Source organism: Mus musculus, chromosome 15 (genome assembly GCF_000001635.26).
Source record: "Mus musculus strain C57BL/6J chromosome 15, GRCm38.p6 C57BL/6J".
In the NCBI taxonomy this organism is placed as follows: Eukaryota; Metazoa; Chordata; class Mammalia; order Rodentia; family Muridae; genus Mus; species Mus musculus.
In genome coordinates this window covers 84,442,960-84,464,373 of record NC_000081.6, presented here as the reverse complement: position 1 = coordinate 84,464,373, position 21,414 = coordinate 84,442,960, and the positions used below count along the sequence as shown (strand labels likewise).

General features: G+C 52.6%; 1 protein-coding gene and 1 long non-coding RNA gene across 8 annotated transcripts in view; one reads left to right on the top strand and one right to left on the bottom strand.

Moving 5' to 3' along the window:
- Shisal1 (shisa like 1) overlaps positions 1–21,414 on the top strand; it is a 103,658-nt gene that overhangs the window by 18,487 nt on the left and 63,757 nt on the right. For 2 of the 7 annotated variants that reach the window (NM_001374162.1, NM_001347543.2), the window contains exon 1: positions 17,800–18,012. The exons of 1 other annotated variant lie outside the window; for it this stretch is intronic. The gene's annotated coding sequence lies outside the window, so the exon portion shown is untranslated. Of the gene's footprint in view, positions 1–17,313; positions 17,376–17,799; positions 18,013–20,046; positions 20,137–20,214; positions 20,924–21,414 lie in introns of those variants that run through there. 4 more of the 7 variants (NM_001163145.2, XM_030248788.1, NM_001374164.1 and 1 more) reach the window with 4 other exon arrangements.
- Gm33830 lies at positions 868–19,099 on the bottom strand. The gene is made up of 3 exons (XR_384293.3): positions 18,911–19,099; positions 16,511–16,623; positions 868–1,191 (listed from the first exon to the last, which is right to left on the bottom strand). It is a non-coding gene; the product is annotated as a predicted gene, 33830 (long non-coding RNA).

Sequence of the window (21,414 nt, the reverse complement as noted above, 5' to 3'; positions counted from 1 at the left end):
CCAGGTGCTGATAAATGAAAAGAGAGAATTTCAGTGCCTGACTGAGAGCCACCTGCCGTGGGTTCCACCCAGGTTCCAGAGCCCCGGGCAATTGCTGCCCTCAAAGTGGTCCCTGGGGGTGTATCCATCTGCTGCCTTGTCCCTAAGGCTTATGGGAGGCCCACATAGACTCACCAGTGACTACCCACTCTGAAGATCAAACCTAGATCAAAGGGTAACTTTGTAACAAGGATAAAAAGCAAGTTGCCCAGGGGCTGGGAGGAGGCCACTGGGCTAAGCAACTGATGACAAGAGGAAAAGTACAGAAGGGAAGACATCCGGGTTGGGTCTTGATGAGACACCAGCATCTTGGGAAGGCTCCTATGAGCCAATCCAGTTAGCCCTAGGTTGGAACTTTTTTTTTTTCTGTTTTAGAAAGAAGGAGCCTGTGGACTGGCTTGGTGCCATACAGGGAACATGGAGGGCTGAGTAGTCAGGTATACCATTGCTCTAATACCCTGTCCTTGGATTCCCCCAATCTGCTCAGTCAGTGGCCAGTTAGAAACAGTTGGCTGCAGAAGTCCCTTACCCCGAGGCCTCTGCTGGCTGTGACCTGCCATCATCAATGCAGGCTTCCAGGTAGCCCACCTGTAGGGTCCTCCATGTAAGCTTTAGATTTTTCAGACCCTATTTTTTTGTTGTTGTTGTTTTTGTTTTTCTTTTTTCGAGACAGGGTTTCTCTGTATAGCCCTGGCTGTCGTGGAACTCACTCTGTAGACCAGGCTGGCCTCGAACTCAGAGATCCGCCTGCCTCTGCCTCCCAAGTGCTGGGATTAAAGGCGTGTGCCACCATCTCCTGGCTCAGTCCCTACTTTTAATAATGGCTCTTAAATGCTTTAATCTCCCCTTTTAGCCTACCACCCATCAGAGGTAGTGGGAAAGAAAGGTCATCAGGATACAGGGGAAGTGGGCTTGCTTAGAAATGGTTCTGTGGAGCAAATCCTGTCTGCATTGTCGGGAAATTGGCAGTTCAGTTCACAGGAATCAGCAGCGGCAGCTCGATCCACTCACAGACACTTCACGAATATACCAGCAGCCCAGTTCAGTAGTGTCGGGATAGCAAACATGAATCAGCAGCAGCGATGTGACCTAGCAGAAACAGCCAGGCCTCTGCCGAACTGGCAGGAGTCAGCCAACAGGAGCGAATGAGACCTGCAGGGACACCAGGAGAAGTTCTCTGCTGTGCTTCTCTCAATGAAGTGAAGATCAGCAAAGACTAGGACCAACAAAGCTTTGCAAAGCTAGCTACGCCAGCAACCCTCCGTCACTGTCTGCCGAGTCCTATTTATACTCCCTCCAAACATCACGTGTCCTCCCCAGGTCTTGCCTCACCACGTGAGTCTGTCTTAGCAAAACTCAGGTGAGTCTGTATCAGCTGACACCACTCTGCCAATCAGCCTGAGACCACGGAAGTGGCAAGAAGCCGGCAGCACACCACCAGAAGTTTTTTGGTGCGTTTCTCTCTATGGAGTCCTGACAAATGCAGCTCAACTACTCAATGTAAGGTGGACCATTACATGCATGTTGTTAGCGAAGAGTTCTTCCATCGAGAGTCCTTTCACATGCTTGCTTTAGCAAAACATCCTTTCACCTGTGTCTGCTTCAGGAAAACACTCCTTCAACATGTTTGTCCCAGCAAAGCCCCCTCTGACACAACTGAATTTTCAAAGAAACCTGACGTTTCCATTTCACCTCCATGTTTTCCCCATCGGCATCCCTGGACCTCCTCATTCCTAGAAGCCTCTGGGGCATTTCTGATGCAGACTGATGTAACGGGGCCAGTTTCTGTATCAGAAAAGGTACAGTCAGTGCATTATCCCTTGGGGCTAGCGTGAAGAAAGACCTCTTCCTATTTCCATTTAGGATGTTCTTTTCTCTGTTTCGGCCACAGACTCTTCTGAAGGGCAAACCTTTGTCACTTGCTGCACAGCCTCTAGACAAGTTCCAGACACAGAGCTCCATCAGGGACTGAGGTAGGGCTGGAGGGTCTGTTTTGTCTGAATTTGTCACTCGTGGGGCTACACCACCTGCAAGGTGTTGAAATCCTAGGACAGTCCCGGACTCACACATGTCCCCAAGCAGAGCTCCAGAGGATGTTTGGCAGCCTCTAGGAGGGGGAAGCATCCTACCAGGAGTGGCAGCTAATGCAGACTGTCTTCTCCAGCTCAGAAAGTAATTGTTGGTCTCTTGTTCTGGAACATCCCCAGGGTTCCCCTGTTCTCAGACACAGTGAGCAAGGGCCACTTTCCATTCTCCAAACACCATCACCAAAGCAACTGTCCCATTTGATGCAGGACAGGAGTCTGAGAGAGGTGCAGGGACTCCTCCAAAGTCACCAGCTCCAGGACTGTCTGACCTGAGCTTTTCTCCAGGCCTGGGGCTTGGGGAAGCCCTCAGCTGGTAGCCCTTCCTGTTTCTGCAAGTGGATATGAGAGGTCAATCATGCAGCTAGCAAGGCTGGATAGCTGCAGGTCTGCATGGAGGCTGAGTGGGGGCTCCCATCCTCAGGTCACTCAATGGGAACAGAATCAAGGTTAGTAAGGAGTCACACCCTGAAGCCAGGCAAGGCCAGGTTCTTCTGGGCAACAGGCTTAAGGTCACCCCTTCGTAAGTGGCAGAAGGGTGTCCTTATCCTAGAGACTTCAGAATAGGAATAACAACCAGGTGCTGACTCAGCACATTTGAAAGTGGCCTCTCCTGTCTCTCAACAGCTGGCAGGGCTTAGCCATGTGCTCAGAGCCTCCAGCAGCAGCTGTCTACACTGTGGGGAGACATGACACACAGCAGGGGTGGGTTATGGGACTGCTGTGTCCGAGGCCAGCTTCAGATCATTGAGCTGTAGAACAATGTCACCTTCTACTCCTGGGAGGCAGTTGACTTTGGTTGGGATACTCTGATGGAAGACTTAGGCAGTGGGTTTGCCCTGCTCCAGAAGGGGAGGATACTCAAGGCTTAGCAACTGGCATAGGTGAACAGCCAGGTGAGAGTGGGGCGCACTTGGCCCTGTGCCTTGTCCCATTTGCCATCATTTAGACATGATCCATGATCTCACTATTTGGTCACCATTCTTCAATAGCTAGTGTGGCCTGGACTATGTCTTAGGATAGTTCATACTCACTGGGGTGTCCATCCCTCAGGCACCCCATGGATACTTGTCAGATGTAACCATGCATCCCTGAGGAAGCAAGGAGGCTGGGGTCTTATTTTCCAGAAGCCCACCATTTGGTGGGGAAGGCAGCCATATTACAGCCCAATGTGGATGGTGGATGGTGGATGGTGCAGGTCTATAATGTCAGCTACCCAAGCAAGAGGTTGAGACAGAGACGGGCAAGTTTCAGGCCATCCTGGGATACACAGAGAGTGGAGGGACAATCTGAGGAATTTAGTGAGATCCTGTCTCTAAATAAAAATTAAAATCAAGGCTGGGGTTGTGGTTCACAGTGGAGCACTTTCTTAGCATGTGTGAGACCCTGGCTTTGGGTCCCAGTTCTGTGATAATAGTAACAAAAGTGTAGACCGCCGCCTCTCTTGGTTAGTCCACAGGACACAGCACAAACTGGCATTACTCCCATCCTCCTGTGTGGCTGGGGCAGGTTTTTAAGCCACAGAAGAAGCTAAGATCACTACCAGGTGCTGGCCATAGGCCCTGGAGAGGTTGTGCTGATTTTAAATGGAGATGATGGCTATGCCGGAGATGGAGGGGCAAGACACTGCAGCACATCACCAGGTTTTTTGTTTGTTTGTTTTGTTTTGTTTTGTTTTGTTTTGTTTTGTTTTGTTTTTGGTGAGTTTCTCTTTATGGAGTCCCAACAAATGCAGCCCAACTGCACAATGTAAGGTGGACCAATCATGTGTTGTTATTGAAGAATCCTTCATCACGTGTCCTTTCACGTGCTTACTTTAGCAGAACATCCTTTCTCCTGTGTCTGCTTCAGCTAAAGATTCCTTCATGAGTCTGCCTTAGCTTTTTGCCAGTGTCTACTTCAGTGAAATGTTTCTAAATGTGTTTGCCCCAGCAAACATCATCTAACCTAAAGAACCCTTAAGTTTCTACTTCACCTTTATCCATCCATTTATCATCCATCTATCTATCCGCCCGTCCATCCATTCATTCACCAATCTTTCCATTCACCTATCCATCCATCCATCCATCCATCCATCCATCCATCCATCCATCCATTCACCCACCTACCTTTCCACCCATCTTTCCATTCATTCATTCACCCATTCCATCCATCTATCCATTCACCCATCCATCCATCTATCCATCCAACCACCTATCCATCCATCATCCTTTTATCTCTCCACCCATTCATCCTTTCATTCACCCATATTTCCATTTATCCATTCACCCATTCTATCCATCTATCCACTCAACTTTCCATCCATCTATTCACCCACCTATCTACCAATACACACACACACACACACACACACACACACACACACACCCCTTTGTATCCACCCACACACCTATTCATCTATTCACCCTCATATCCATCTCCCTAACTACCATTTACTCATTCCTGCATTCCCCTACTCAAACACATAACCTTGTCATCATTTCCATGGATGTACAGACACAGAAATCTGAATCCATAGTGAGGCCTCTCTTCTCTTCATGGAAGCCAGGCCTACCCGCTCTACAGACAGAAGGAAGGAGCAAAATATGAGGCCACACCGAGTGGACTGGCCAGGCCTGGTAGGCTTCCTGGAGGAGGGAAGTTTTGAGTTTCCATTGTCCCCTGAGCAGATCCAGTAACTTGCAGGAACTCTGTTTCAGTTATTTTGTTATCTTTCTAGTGACACTGCAGAGATGTGGAGGCAGTGATCTTGTTTGTGGATTTATAACAACAGCATGGCGTGCTGACAACCCTGATGAATTCCCCCAGCCCACCTGTGGGTTAGTGGGGAAGCCACAAATCTGAAGAGAGAGAATCCTAATATCATGTAACGTTCATTACATCTATTTTACAAAAAAAAAAAAAAAAAAAAGACTTCCCATCTGCCGAGGGGAAGAGTCTCAGCATTCGGGGTATAGGAAAAAGTAATTGAGCTTGGGGATACATTCAAAGGGAGAGGACAAAGGTCTGAGGCCAGCGGCAAGTGTGCTCGCTAATGAACCACCAGCATCAAGTTGCACAATGGCTGGGCTGGACAGGACAGCCTGGGAGCTTTGAGGGTTGCCACATGCTCCTTCTTCTGGAAAGAGTCACTGAGCCTGGGCCTGCAAGGGTACTCTGGAGCCTGGCACACACAGATCCCTGTGACACCAGCAAACTGGGGGCACTGAGTCCTCCTGTTGGCGACCTATAAGCATAGACAGACTCCATGCTTAGGGCTGGGACAGGCAGATGGCCTAAATGATGCAGGTGCCCTGGATGGAGTTCACAGGAATCAAAGGGCTGAAGCAACCCAAGACTAACAGGGACTTGAGAAGAGTCTTAGCAAAGAACACAGTGCTGGGTCCTGTGCCCTGGAGGACCCATCTTCACAAGGCTAGGAGAATACCTTCTGGTTGTAGATCAGCGGGTACACTGTAGGCCTTAATTGAGGGCAGAGGGGAGCTAAGGAAGGGTTGTGAGCAGGAGAGTGGCGCTTTGGAGCAGAGTTTCATATTCATCTTCAGGCTATATTTAATTGATGACTCAGGGGCCAGAGACTGGAGTTGGGGTAAGACTTGCCGACTACCACAGGGTCAAGGGGAGCGTATGAAAGTCGTAGCTAAGAGATGAGAGTTGGAAGACAGAGAAGATGATCTTTGCTCCGTCAGGCCAACATGCTGGTGATAGGGAGCAAACCTGAAGTGGCAAGGGTGGGTCCCTCTTGTCATTCTCAGACCAACCCCCCGTGCCACTGCACAAACCTCCTGCTTTAAGTCCCAACTCCAGTTTTGGGAAGGGACCTTGGGGAGGCTCCTCAGGCCTTTCTGACACCCACTGGGGAGATCCTGGGCATCCTCACCCTTTCCCCTACCTTTCCTATTGCTTCTGCTGTCTCTCCTGCTATGCCAGGTTCGGCTGCGGAGCCCCCACATTGGCCAAGGTTGTCTCTCATAGGGATGGAAGGATCTTAGCTCTACAAATATGAAAGCTAATCTTTTTGTTGGGCTGGAAAGATGGCTCAGTGGTTAAGAGTGCTGAGTGCTCTTCCAGAGGTCCTGAGTTCAATGCCCAGCAACCACATGGTGGCTGACAACCATCTGTAATGGGAATTGGAGGTCCTCTTCTGAAGACAGCAACAGTGTACTCCCACACATTCATTCATCAAATAAATAAATAAGTAAATAAATAATAAAACCTTCACTGTCAACTTGACTAGATCGGAAAGACACAGAAGCACAACCCTGGGTGTGTCCGCGAGGGTTTTCCAAGGGTTTCACTGAGAAAGCTCACCCTGGATGTGGGAGGCACCATCTCATGGTCTTGAGTCCCTGAATGAATGAATGAATGAATGAATGAATGAATAGGAGATGTGAGCTGAGCACCAGCATTTCCTCCCGCCAATCCACTTCCGGACTGCAGATGCCATGTGACCCGCTGACCCACACTCCTGCTGCCTTCCCCACTATCACAGAATCTGTCCTTTCTTAATCCATGAGTCTCCCTCCCACTCTCTTTCCCTCCGTCCCTTCTTTACCTGATTCCTTTCGAGTATTTGGTCAGAGCCACAAAAAAAAAGTGCCAAAAATAGAAAATTGTTGCTAAGAAGTAGGGCTTTGATAAACCTGAGCGTGAGGTTTTCAGGGTTTGGGGATGGTTTGTGGGAGGCGTGTGGAGCAGTCTGGAGCTATAGGCTGAGGAGCCCTAGAGAGAGCTGTAAGCTGAGCCTGGTGGGATCAGGCAGTTTTGGAGGGCCAGCGGGACTCTATCAGGAACTGCGCTAGAGCCCACATATTAGGCAAAGAATCCAGCTTCATTCTGCCTGAGTCCTGAGAACTTGGATGAGACTGGACTCAAAAATAAAGGGTGGATTTGTTAGGTGGCGGAATTTTGAGACAGCAAAGTGCCAGGGCTTGACGTGGTAACTGCTCAATGCTTCTATCCAGGTCTACAGTAACAGAAAGTAACCTGGGCATGAGAAAGAATGGGGACACCTGCAATTTGTCAAAGAGGAGAAAAAGAGAGAGCTGACAGTGCAGACAAGAAGGCTCAGAGGAAGCAGCTCCCATCTCCACTGGGACTCCTGGGAAAGAGGCCCCTGAGGTCAAGGCTCCACCCATTAAAGGGTCCAGTAGAAATGCAAATTAATTTGAAAGGAGAGTGACTGAGCTGAGGTGGCCCCCACAGGGATCCCCACTCCAGAGTCAGCCTTGAAGATGTGTGTAGATTATCTGTGGTCTAAAAGGGCTGGACTATGTCTCGAGCTGGCAGCATGGCCCAGATGTTTTTACAGGCATAAACAATACAAAAGTAAAGGTCTTACAATGACTTCCATGGAGATTGCAGAAGGCCACTTAGATTAGGGTCAGGGTCCTTGCAAGAAGGGCCTGAGAGGCCATTGCATGAAACTGTGAAGATGAAGTCTAAATTGCCATGAAGATTCATGGAGAGTGGAGATGCTAAGATCATGGGCTATCCACTGAGAAAAGCTACAGGCACAGAGTGAAGCTGGCCCAGCAGAGGGGTCAGATGTGCTAGGCAGCAGAACTAGAGGGGCAGAGGTGGCCCAAGGGTGTTGGTATGCAGAGAATTCCATCCTGAGTCCCAGATGCCAGATATGGATCTGCAGAGCGTGGCTCAGTGGATCCGAGTCTTGCTTGCGTCTGGCCTTCCTTGCTGGGTTCCCCTTCCGCCCCTTTGGAATGAGAACATTCGTTCTATAACACTATTAGAGATATGTGACTATTTTTTGTTTTTTGTAGGGGTTCACGGGTAGGAGATTGCCTGGGTCTCAGAAGTACTTTGTGCTTTCAAGCAGTGTTTTAAACTTGTAAAGCTTATGGGGACTCTCAGAGATGGACAAAATGCATCTTCCATTTTGTGGTGGAAGGGAGGCCTTATGGGCCAGGGAGGGATGCTGTGGTTTACAGTGATGTGTTTGTGTCAAGTATGTGAGGGGTGAGGTGCAACGACTCATCTCTCCACCGTCAACTTGACTGGATTTAGAATCACCATGGAGATGCACCCCTGAGTTTGTCTCTTGGAGTGTTTCCAGAGAGGTTTCACTGAGGAGGGAAGGCTCATCCTGAGTGTGAGCAATACCATTCCCTGGGCTGGGGTTCTGGGCTGAATGAAAAGGGCAGGCTGAAGACCAGCATGTTATCACTCTCAACTTCCCATGGGAACAGAATGAGCATCTGTCTCACATTCCTGATCTCCATGCCTTTGTGACCTTGATGGACTGGACCCTAAACTGTGAGCCAAGTCAAACCCTTCCGTAAGTTGCTTTCATTGGGCCCTGGTCATAGAACAAGAAAGGGTGCCGGGTCATAGCCCAAAACACACTGTGTCTCAGCCTTGGCTCGCTTGTGAGGAGGAAGTGGCAATGAAGGAGGCCACCTCACGGTTGTGCTGGTGACATCTGGCTTCTGCTTGAGTGGTACCCAATACATGGCCCAAACAGCAGCTTTGGCTACGGTCACAAATAAAGTGAAGACATCTTGTTCGGATGTCTGCCGCATAGGATTAAGACAGTGAAAAGCTCTTATCACCTAGTGACACAGCAGGCAGTAAGGTTCCCATGAATCTGTAGTGCTGGGAGTAGTGAGCATGTGGCCAGTGCATCGATGGGCTCCAGGCCCTGGGTGGTGGCTTTGAGTGCCTGTGTAACTAGTGCTGCCTGACTTGACACTATTCTTGTGGATCGTGCACTCTCTGCTCAAGAAGGGGAAGTTGATAGGGGCCAGCGACAGCCTTGCCATCTCTTGATGCCATCGCTTGTCCTGTGACATGCCCCCTAGTGCCCTTATTCTTAGCAGCATCCCTGTCATCAAGTGACCATATTGTCATCGATGGTAATGTTGTCGCATAACTGGTAGCCCTCCAAACAGGGAAGCTGAAGCAAGTGAAGAGACAAGCTCTGGGCATGAGCCTCTACATAGCTGGAGATGGTGATGGGCAGCAGCATCCCTGCATCTTGCCAAGGCCCTGGTAGATACAGCCACATCTCAGGGTCTCTGGGAAGAAGAAACGATGATGAGTCTGCTTCCAAGATGAGCTTACTGAGGAAAGCGACTTGTCCCGAGTGACATGTTCCTGGGAAGTGGCAGACCCAGAGGCCTGGACTTACTTAGTAGCTGTTACATCTGGAAAGGACATGAAGGATGCATGACACCTCAAAGAAGGGCAAACCCCTAAGTACTCTTTCTCAACTTCCTCATCTGTAGTTAGAGTCTCAGCCTCGCTGGTGGGCTCTGACTCTTGGTTCCATCTTGGCAGGTGGTTCCAGGATGCTCCCATAGTGCTTTGGGGCAGGAATCAGTCTGTCTTCTTTAGCCTGGAATTCAGAAGTCAACGGAGACTGGGCGCCAACCGTGAATGAGTCTGTCCACATAGCTCTGGCCCCAAGGTGCAAAGGTTAGGTGGGGAGGGCTAGGTCAGGGCATCCCTAGGTCTCCAGGGTAGGGCTCCACTTTTCTCTACACAAAGGATGCTGCTGTGATTTAATACAGCGCAGGTTGCCATCTTCTGATCACCAGCTATGAGACCTTCAGAGATACTTAACCTTCCTAGTCCTCCCTATTCTTTGTATGCATAGATAATATATTGTTTTGGTGAGCCAGTGGGATTCATGAGGAAACCTGTGCAGAGGCAAGGCCTGGGTGAGGTGCACGGACCCAGGCTCTGAACGGCTACATTTCCTTTCATTCTCCTGTTCCGAAGGTTGAGCTGGTGGGTCAGCTAGGAAAACCCTCTGATGTGACCTGTAGGCGTCCCTAAACCCTTGCCCATGACACACCCTCCCTCAGCCTCCTACTTCACACCCTATCAGATCTTTTGTAAGTTGAGAATCTTCACGTATGTAAGCTACTATGGCTGGCCAGTGGTCAGTTGGCCTGGACCGTGACTCTGCCCTGCTGCCCGGCTCATGGCTGGCTCTCTACCAGGAGCCTCCCCAGAATAGAACCCAAGCCCTTGGCTCCCTGGGCCATTCACTCCCTAGGCTGTGTGTTAACACAATTTTTCAGTGATGAAGGTGTCTGAGGAGGCCCAGCCAACAGTTTAGCACGTTAAAGGGACTTGGAACCCTGTAGGACCCCAGGACTTGTGCCACTGAACCCTGGATGGCCTGTATCCTGCATCCCCGTGCCTGGGCAGAGCTGTCCAGAAGCCATCAAAAGTGAGCCTGCCAGAACCTTGCACTGTTGGTTGGCAAGTAAGCATGGAACAATCTGGGAAACTGAGGTTTGGAAGGCAGAGGCAGACATGGCCCCATTCAAGGGCCTTCTGCTCTGTCAAGGGTAACAGCCTGGAGTGGGAATTGTGGTCCCAACTCTGTGGCTCTATGCAATTAGCCTCTCTGAGCTTGCTCTGTTCTCTTACAGAAACTCAGAAGTGGCTTCCATGACAGATTTGTGGGGAGCATCTGAGTGTGGTGTTGCAGGGGGCGGGGAACCATATCGCCCTACCTGGCTTCAGTTAAATGGATGTGGTCTTGAGCCCACCCTCTCACCTAACCCTAGAGGACAATTTCCTGCCCCAACAAACAGGTCAGAGAGGGAGGCAGAGCATCATCTTGTGATATGAGGTCACACAGTCAAGCCCAGACCCCTGTTCTGGTCAGTAACGCCTTACTCAGCCCATACAGAATGGACAACTGGCTTGGAGAGCAAGGACCCTTGCTAATCTTCTAAGACAGAACCCCCAATGCCTAGAAGTGATATCCCAGGCCATTGGGAATCCTCAGAATGCCCCTCTTGCCCAGCATCTGAGCTGTGTGGCCTGGGGCCTATTATACCATTTCTCTGAGCCCCCTTCCTACAGTCTAAGAACCAGGTTGTCCCTGGCCCTGGTCCCTGTACTTCTCAAGGACACTTGGTGAGCTGGGAAGGTTTCTGCTTGTGCCAGGGCTGTGATTAGCCTTATGCTGGCACAGGAATTCTGGGTCTGCCGAGGAGAGTCATGGCTGCGGGAAGGTCAGGTTCTGTCAAGCCAGCTGATGAATACCCTATTCACTTGTATGGTCTCTGCTTTGGATCTGTGCTGGTTCTCTGGGAAGATGAGCTGTGAGAGCCACCAGCTGTGGAGAATCCAAACCCATGTGGACCAAATGAAGGAGGTTACCATTGCTGATACAAACTGACATCCCCAAGGCCTGGGCTGGCCTCCCCTCTGTCAGCACAGGTCCCTGTCGGGAATAAGTACAGAGAAGCGGGGCTTTAGGAGACCCTAGCATGCACAAGTTGAGCTATGGCTCAGGCCCAGAGTTCAGAGTGTCACCAAAGCCTTCATGGAACCAACCCCACACCTTGGCTTGTCCCTATTGTCAACTTGTCACCTGGGAAGTTATTTGTGAAGACAGGCTGTAACAACACCTTCCCTGGGCTTGTCGCAAATTGATGTGCTTTCTATCCTGAGAATGGAACCTGGCACTTCCTGGGTATATGTTGGGGTGGGGGAGGACAGAGAACTATCAGTGATGGCACAGATAGGGAAACTGAGGCATGACACTAACCCCTAGGGGCTCTTGCTTTTCAGTTTGGGGTAATGAAGAGGGTGGCCTGTCCCTTGGCTCCCCACTGACCCTAGAGGAAGATATACCTTGGTAGCTTTATGTCCCACATAGCAGGGCCTGACTTAGTCACCACAGTAAACTGGGAGCTTGGGGACCCTTGCATCTGAACTGGCAGGGCCAGGGCCTTTGTTTCCCAGAGCAGGGCCCACTCCATTCAGCAGGCTAGACCACAGGTCTGTATAGCAAGGGGAGATAGATAAGTCAGATCTGTGCTGCTACTATCCTGTTGTAGCAGGAAAGATGAACTACCAGGCAGGATCTCTGTAGAAGCCACAGGCATGAGTATGCTGGTTAGAAAGTTACACTGAGCATACCATCAGCATTCCTTTGTGGCCTTATGGTCAGCAGGTAGATATCCAACTGGCTTCTGGGGTCCCCTTTCTGGCTACACAGGCTGTCAGAGAAAGTGGTATCCTCAGATGGAATCAGGGACCTGCCTCCCTGCTGGGACCAGAGTATCCACAGCCCCTCCCCTTCTTGCCTGGAGAACCTCAACAGCACCTGTCTATCTCATACCCAGCCCCTCCCACACTGGGATATTGGGGATAGCCTCCGCTTCTAAGGGCTCATAGGGCACAATCTTCAAACCCCATAGCCTCCTCATCTTGCATGCAACAGATCAATATCCTTAGTAATGTCTGCACCCTCCCTCCTCCTTCTTCCTTGGCACATAGCCCCAGGTCTGTGGAGAGAGGAAGATCCTAGATCCATCTTGGACCTGGGTGGGCCTTAGCTGTGAGGACTGGGAGCTGTCCTGCCTCACCTCCTTCAGGGCTAGCATGGTTGTCACAGCTGCAGTCAGAAGGGAGCAGGAGAGGAGAGAACAGAGAACTGGGCATCTTCGTTTAGTCCTGGTATAGGCAGCCAGGTCTTTGACCATTCTTTAGGGCCTGTGGATTGGGAAGCTTTCTGGATCCCCAGGTCAGTTCTCTAAGTCTGAGCTCCCAAGTCCCCAAGATGGCTGTGGCATCTGTAGCTTGCTCATTTCTGTGTACCTGACCCGGTCAGCCAGTTGCGTGTTCCCCCCACCCCCGGATAAGCGAAGTGAGGGAATGTGTGCCTCCTCCCACCCCCGACGACCCCAACCCCGACCACCCCCCCCCCCGAAGCATCAGTGGAGAGCTGATGCTCTACGTGGCTTCCCAAGTCTCTGGGCAGCCTGACTTTGGCAGCTCTGTTCCTACAGCACAGAGAAGCCAGGGCTGTGCTGTGATCTGCGTGGCTCCAGAAGAGACTGGGAAACAAACATGCAGTTAGCTGTCCAAAGTGGAAGGTCAATAGGCTTTATCTGGGTAGCTTTCACCTCAGAGTCTCTACCTTCCACCAGGAAGCCTTCCAGGGCTCCTCCAAGTACTTGTTCCAGCAAAGATCTCTCACTCTCTGTGGATAAACAAGGCAACAGGTGCCCCTACCCCCTCCATGAAAAGATCAGAAAGTCCCATGGAAAGTCCCCTGGTCCAGCATTTGTCTGAGGACAGAGCTGAGGCCTGATACAGCCTTATCCTTTCTTGGGGGAACAGGGACCTCTAGACCTCTTGAGCCCTGTTCTACATGCCCAGGGTTAGAACCCTTGAAGAGGAGGAAGGAAGAGACTGATGGTCCCTGGAAGGTGGGGACCACTCCCTGAAGGAAGTCTGGGGGAAGGAACAAAGGGACGTGTCACAGCTGGGGAGCCAGCTGGCTCTTGCCCCCTGGGGCTTTGCCTCCCCCTCAGCCTTCCCCAGGAGGATTCCAGAGAGAGCAGGGTGGAAGCCTTATGCCCCCAACTTCTAATTAAATGGCAGCGATTTTGACGTGGCAGGTGATCTTCTCGGGAAGCCTGGCTTTAAATTTAGCTTCCTCCCCAGCCAGCCCTTTGAAAAGGCTGCACTCCGCGGAGAGAGCATGAGTCATCGCCAGGCCGGCCCGCCTGCCGCTCGCTCGCCTGCCCGGTGAGCAGTTGCTTTTGCGGGGGAGCAGGCCTCCCGAAGGCAGAGATGTAGTAAATAAGGCCGGAGGATGAGGGTGGTGCTGGGGTGCAGAGCAGGGCTCCCCACTGCAGGTGCTGCCGTGATGGGGTGAGAGCAGCTGCTTGGTCAGCTGTGAAGGAACCCAGCCCACCTCCCAGCTCGACTCTGGGTGGGGGAGGGGCTCTACGCGTGACCCCGAGCTGCCTGCTTCACTTGGTCCTCCCTGCTCTGGCAGCCTGTCTCTCTCTCTGCATATGCAAGGGAGAAGGAAGCTGAGAAACACTCTCCTTCCCCCCTTGGCATTTCAGCCCCATTCCTGAGCTTGGGGTGGGTCCCTCGAGGGCTGGCAAGATTGCTCAGTGGGTAAAGGCCTTCCTGCCAAGCCAGACAGACCCGAGTTTATTCCCTGGGACCCATATAGTGAGTGGTAGGAGAGAACTGATTCCTGAAAGTTGTCTTCTGACCTCCACATGTCCACCATGGCATTCAGGTATGTGTGCACATAGACGTATGCACATACAAAATAAACAAGTAGAATGTCATTTAAAAGGGGGGAAAGGGAGGCTGGAGTGTGGCTCAATTAGAAGAGTGTGTGCCCAACATACATATTTAGATTCTGTCCCCACCAACACATAAACTGTGCATGGTGGTGCATGCCTATAATCCTAGCTCTTAGGGAATAGAGGCAGGAGGATCGGGAAAATTCAAGGTCATTTTCGGGAGTCTGAGCCAACCAGGGCTACTTAAGATCCTATCATAAGTAATAAGAAAGAAAGAAAGAAAGAAAGAAAGAAAGAAAGAAAGAAAGAAAGAAAGAAAGAAAGAAAGAGAGAGAAGGAGGGAGGGAGGGAGAGAGAGAGAGAGAGAGGGAGAGAGAGAGAGAGAGGAAATATCTTGGAGTGGCATTGAAGTTTAAGGTACTGAGATGGGAGTTAACAGGGATAGTTGGGGTGGCCCCTGGTACAGCAATACAGCTGCAGCAGTATAGCCACCACTGAAGGATACTGGGGTCAGCTGGACTGAAGCTGTAGCAAGGGCCGTCTCATTGAGCCCTCAGGGAAATATGGCCTCAGACACACCTTGATCCAGGGAAATATAACTTCAGAACTGTGGGGAGTGGAATAGGCTTCCTAGCGTGGTCATTGTTAAAACAACCACAGGGCACTGGGATGCAGTGGCAAGAAGAAGGGAAATGGAGTGGGGCTACACAAATGATAGGACCTCCTTCCCCCTAGAGGACAAGAAGGCATTGGCAGGACCAAGGACCCACTAAACCAGCACTTGCTTGTTGGCCTAATGATACGGTCTGCCATTGATCTTCTTGCTGGTCCTGGTGGTCATCCTACTTTACAAATGAGGAAACTGATGCTAAAGAATTTTGTACCTTAGAGGAGGGATACCTGGGCAATGGGATGCAAGCAGAATCGGGCCCTGTAATTGTGGAGAAAGTACATGTGTAGGGAGGTATGAGGGACCTTATGTGCCCATGCTGGCCTCAGTGTGGGTGGCACAGGCTGCCTGCAGAGGAAGTAGTCAAGGGAGGAGACAGGGGCTTGGGCTGTGTCCTGCGGAATTGGGCTGGCCAGAGGCAGGGCATCAGTGGTCACTAGCCACCATGTCCTCAGGTGCACACACTCATTACAACATGAGACTGCTTAGCATCAGTGTTGGAGGGATGGAGGGAACTCCTCCCAGAAGCCACCATACACAGATCCCTCTCGCCAAGACAGCCTTCCTCACGTGTGGGGATGCACACAGACACGCCATGCATGGAGGCCACGTGGGAATGCCAGGCAAAGTGAGACATCCATACATCCCATACACCCTTTGTGTCTGAATATCTGTTGATGCATCCCCCCAGATACCGTGATCTACACCATGACATTCATCCAATTCACACCACCCATGTACACACAGAAAACATGCTACCCACAGCCACAGCACACACACATACAAAGCAGGCTACATTCGGCTCCCTGCACACACCACACACACCATACACATGTCCCATGACACCTAACACATGCAAACACTCCAGACCATGCCATACAACACATATACAGATGAGACACACGCATAGCATATAACACAGACACAACACACACAACATCTACTGCACAATACCCATGCCTAACACACACGTATCAGATGTCACACAGGGTATCCCACACTACACCCCACTTCTCCCAGCCTGACCTGCTTCCTTGCTGTCCACACTAGAGTGTCTCTGGACTGGCCTTCACTGCAGAGATCTTGGGACCAGGGTCTCAATGGGAGCCAGAGAACCCAGCTCACCTAACCCTGCTCCTACCAAGACCTGAAGTTGCTTCGATTTGTGTGGTCCCCCACACTGACATGGCGTGAGACAGAGGACTCAGAGGAGCACCCTGTCTCTGTCTTTGACCTCAGCTGAAGTAGGGTCTTCCTCAACTTCCTCTTTGGAAGGTTTGCATCAGCAAGAAGGAACACAGAACTGCTTTGGTTTGTGTCCATGACCCTGAGTGCTGAGGAATCACACCACACACACACACACACACACACACACACACACACACACACACTTCTTGCCCTCCCCCAATTACCAAGCAGGCTCTGCCTACCCTCTGGCCCTCTCCAGAGCCTGGCCTTACCTATCTTGGCAGCTTTGGTGCCCTGGCCATTGGCTGAAGTAGTTCCCATGGGCATCCCCAGTCTCAGGTGGGCCCAGTAGGTTAGCCCAGGCTATGTCCATGAAGGGAACCAGAGCCTGGATGCTGTGATGTGGGAACCAGAACCCCTTACCTGCACAGGCTTGGGTGAGAGAAAACACTGGTTCTCCCCAGCTGGTGCCTCCCTGAGCCCCTTACCCTCGAAAGCAGCAAAGAGCCAGGCAGGTTCCAGCATCCCATGGGGTTCAAGAGCCTGCAGTGAAAGAGGAAGAAGTCTGTTCTGGCAGAATCCCTCCGTGTCAACGAGGCACCTGTGGAGGAGACAGAGATGCTTGGGCTTCAGTGTGAGCTTTGACTCTGCCTCTTGTCAGCTGTATGCCCCTGAGGTGCTTTCTCAACATCTCTGAGCCTGGTTGTCTGTCAGCAGAGTCCAAAGGAACCACTCAGTGCCATGGCAAGAAGTTAAGTTCAGAGTATCGAGTGCTCGGCTCCCTTTTCCTTGAGGTTCCATTGAGGTCTCAGAAGTCAAAGGTGACCCCAAAATGTGGGTGGCAGCAGTTGGGCCTGGAGGGGTGGCTCTTGGGGGAGGGGTCTGCTTTTCCGGATACTCAAGGGTATTCTCTATTCAGTGAAGAAGCTCCATCCTGACTGTCCCCTGGGAGGAATGCTGGGTTGCCACATGCTCCCACAGGACTTTCCGAGGTTGTCCAAGCAATGGGGAAATGTAGACCCACAAGTGTGAGGATGGAGTCAGGTACCCGCAGGTCAGCCATGAAATGGGGGTGAAGTCAGAACTAGGGGTGTGATGGGGAGAATGAGACATGGGGTGAAGGTTTAAACCCAGGTCTAGCAGGCTGGGAAAACGCAAACCAAGTCTGTCCCTGCCCTTGACTGCCTGCCTCAGGGGTGGCTAGCAGAATAGATCTCCCAGCCAGAGCTGGGGAGATGCACAGGGTGGGTGGGGCAGAGTGTCGCGGGCTGCACGGGGCAGGGATCTGTCCACCCGTAAGGAGAGGCTGCATCCCTGCAGGCAGTTGCTGGTGCCTGGCGTCCTTCGGAGCAGGTACCAAGCTGGGGAGCAGGTGGAAAGGAGATGGGGGAGATTGAGGAGAACCCTCTGGTGGAGGTTGGGAAGCGGGGGGGGGGGTGGGGGTGGGGGTGGGGGGGGCGCGAGGAGGGAAGGGAGAAGAAAAAAACTGGAAAAGGAGGTGGGGGAGACGGAGTGGGGAAGAGAAAAGTAAAAAGCCAAGAAGAAAGTGAAGGATGAGAGGAAAGAAAACGGAGGGTGAGGAGAAAGGCAGGAGAGAAAGAGATGGAGAAAAAACAAAGGCGGAGCAAAAGCAAGGTGGAGAAGAGAAGCGACTGGGACGCGCGGGGAGGGGGGAAGGGAGAGAGAGAGAGAGAGAGAGAGAGAGAGAGAGAGAGAGAGAGAGAGAGAAGAGAGAGAGAAGAGAGAGAGAGAAGCGCAGGCCGAACCGGCGCGGGGCAGCAGAGGGCGCGGCGGCCGAGCTGAACGCGGCGCGGGACGCGCGTGGGGCGCAGCGGGCGGAGCGCGGCCGGAGCCCCGGAGCCCCACGCGCCCGCAGCCTGGCGGACAACTGTTGCGGCGGCGCGCGTGGGCAGCCCCGCGCCCCTGCAGGCGGCTCCCGCGGGCGCCGGCTCCGGGCTACATAGCGAGGAGCGACCGGCGCGGGCACGAGGTGAGCGGGGCGCGGGGCTGCGGGGCTGCTGGGTCCACGCAGTGCTGAGGATCGCGGGCAGGACGGCGTCGGGGGAGCCGGAACGGGGCGAGGTGGTGGTCGCCAGGACCGGGCGACAGCGGGGGACAGCAGCGGGACCAGGCTGGGAGTCGCTGCGGAGCGCGGACGGCTGGGGAGCCAGTGCGCGTGGGGCAGGGCTCTGGAGCCGCGCTGGGAGACGCTTGGATGCCCTGGGTTCCTGTTCGGCGACATCGGGAACCCCGAGGCTCCGCTGCCGCCGCCTCCCAGGGCCCGATCCATAGTAATCCCGCGCCCGGGGCTGGGTGGCCCGGCAGCGGCCTCCGAAAAGCTCATTAGTGCCTACTGTTGTCATAGCAACGAGACCCCAGCGTCTTAGGGTTCTATTTATTCTAATTATTATTATCATTATTAGTATTAGTATTTCTTATCCAGCCAGAGGGGGAAAAGACGAAAGGGGGGCAGCGCATCCTGGCGCCTCCAACTGTTCTCCTTGGAAGGAGCAGCGCCGACTGCCTGATGGGCCAAGCAGAGTCTGATTCTTGACGGGGTCCCCCAGGCTAGGGTCCCCGGGTAGGTGCTGAAGTGGGTATTTACTGCCCCAGTTGTACCCCTGGGGCCATGGAGGGACCGGGAACCGGACTTACATAATTTGTCCCGAGAGTATTTACATTTAAGCATCCTTAACCCCCCCCCCCCCACACACACACACACGACTTTTCTGTTTTCTGGTGCCCTGGATTTAGTGGGTGCTCCTGCCAGGGAACCCCAGCCTGGCATAGGAAGAGAAAAGTGCTTTGCGTGGGAAACTAGAGGGACCTCTCTTGAGGCTGTGTGACCTTGAGCAGGGCTCTCAACTCCTCTGAACCGGTCTCCTCACCTCTAAGATAGAAGGGGGTTGGTTCCCATCAGCAGAGGCTGCTGTAACCCAGGGCGAAGCGAGAAGCCAAGCCCGATCAAGTTGCTATGGGCTGTGTGACCCCAGGCGGGCCTCTGGACCCGAGTCTCAGGATGCTTTCTAAGATGCCTTGGCCACTGACACTCTGAGACTGTGACTTCACGTTGGGCTCCTCCCAGAGCCAGCCAACCCAGAACTTCCCCCCACCCCCCTTTCCATCCCTTTGTTCTCTTGCTTGATCCCAACCGCCCAAAGGTGCCTGGGAACCTTTGAGATTGTCTACCCCTGACCGCTGAAGGGGCTAATTGGAAATGTCCTTTGGAACCAGACTCTGAAACCAGACTTTGGTCCCTGGTATCAACTCAGGCTGGTCAGGGCTGCCCAGAGCCTAGGTTTTCCCCTAATGCTAAGACCTCCCTAAAAAGATCTTTTCTTTCCTCCTGGGCCCATCCTGGTAGAGGTGGAATCTGGAACAGGGCTGGCTAGAAAGTTTTGTTACCCAGCAGCCCCGGAGCCTCTAGGCTCAAGCTAAGCCAAAAGCATCAGATCAGGATTTCCTTTTTAAAATTTGTTTTAGTTTAGTTTTTGTTTTGTTTTGTTTTATTGAAACAATGATTTCACATTGTAAGACAGGATGGCCTAGAACTCATGATGTAGCTCAGAAGAGCTTTAAATTCACTGTGATCCTCCTGCTTCAGCCTCAAAAGGGCTGGGATTACAGACAGGAGCCACCACTGCTGGCCAGCCAGGGTGGGTGGGGGTGGGGTGGGGGTGGGGGAATGATAGCGTTGACTTCACAGTCACTCTGGGTTCCTGTGCTGACTCAGGTTTCTGTCAAGGTGGACACAAAACTGGCAGACTAGGAGTGAGAGGGGGGAATGTTTCTGGGAGCAGCAACCCCGCTGTCCTGGGCCATCCAGCTTGGAGCTTGTTGGGACAACTGGGCAGGAAGGAGGGGCATGGTTGGGGTTGGGAGCATTTCTGCTTGCTCAGCCTTTTATGGAGGCGAGAGAGAAAAAGAAAGCGGCTGGGACCTGTCCAAAAGGAAAGCAGCTGAAGGCCACTCCCCCATCACCTGTCATCCATCTGTCCATCCACTGCTCTCGCCCTGCCCTTCTTTAGTGGCCCCGGGGGCAGTGCCTGGGCCTTGGTCGCTCTGGAGGAAGCAGCTGAGGAGAGGCCCTGCTGAGCCTGCTGGGGCACAAGAGGTGGGCACACTGTAGAGGGTAGGGTCGCAAGAGCTGTGGGTCAGTTTAAAGGGAGATAAACTAACTCTCCACAGCAAAGTTGCAGGCAGTGAGGAGGGGGCAGCCCCTCCTTGGCCAGGCAGGGCTGGGAGGCTACAGGACAGCATCAGGAGGTGACCCAGGAGGGCCCTAACAACCGACAACCACTGTATCTTAAGTCTAGGGATGGAGATGAAGATAGATGTAGGGGGTGGTCAGTGAGAAAAGAAAGCTTGCTAATGCTCAAAGCTCCCACAGTGGAGCACAGAGGAGAGGCGCCCGGAGGAAGGAATGTGCCCCTCTAGCACAAATGTAACCCTTGGCCAGCCCCACTCCTGCTGCCCGCTGCCTGGGGCCTGGCTTCTGGGGGAAGGCGGCAGGTGGACTCTAGGCCTGTCCGTGTCAGCTGCTGGTGCCTGCAGGAAGGGACTTCGCTGACACAGACTCTAGGCTGTGCCTGCAGCGATGGGATTCCGTGAGGCTGCACACAGGACCATTGTTCAGAGCAGAGCTCCCAGCCTTGTGCCTGGAGTCCTACCGACTCTCATACACACGAGCCCCCAAGGGTACATTTGCTGGTTCTTATGTACACATGGAGGGACCTGTTGTAGGAGAGGCAGCTAATGAAAGCTCAGTGTGACCCTGCTACTGAGGACCAGGCCACATTGTCCGGAACTCAGCCTTTGACCCTCTGGGAGAGAAAGGAGTTGGCTTTGCAGACCCTGTGTGACCACTGAGGCGTGGGGGCGTCGTTGTCATCTTCTTGCCGGTAATAATCTCTTGGCTTAACTCAGGATGGTCTCAGAATATGACTCTTCTTGTGCTGGAAGATATTATCTTCCTGTACTTGACCTCTGTTAACTCATCCTCCATTGCTATGGCAATCCCTAGGCATAGTGGAACCTTATTTCTCAGCCGCTGTCCTATACAGTGGGTTCTAGAAGCTCAGGGGCTGGGGTGAGTGAGGAGGTCGTCCTGCCTGTGCTGGGTCACACTTCCCTGGTGCGTTGTATGCTCCTTGCCCTGTAGGGGCTGCTCATAGGGCTGGTGGATGAGGTCCTGTCTCTTTCTCCTCCTTTTCTGCCCTTCTCTCCTTCTAGCAAGCTCATCACATCCCATTGCTGGGGCCGCTTTTAGACGAGACCCCCATGGGATAGTAGCAGGAACCTGCTCAGAGTTACCTCCTAGGAAGCTCCATCTAGAAACAGGGTCAGGTTCTCATTCAGCATTGGCTGTCTGAACAGACCATCTCTAACTGGG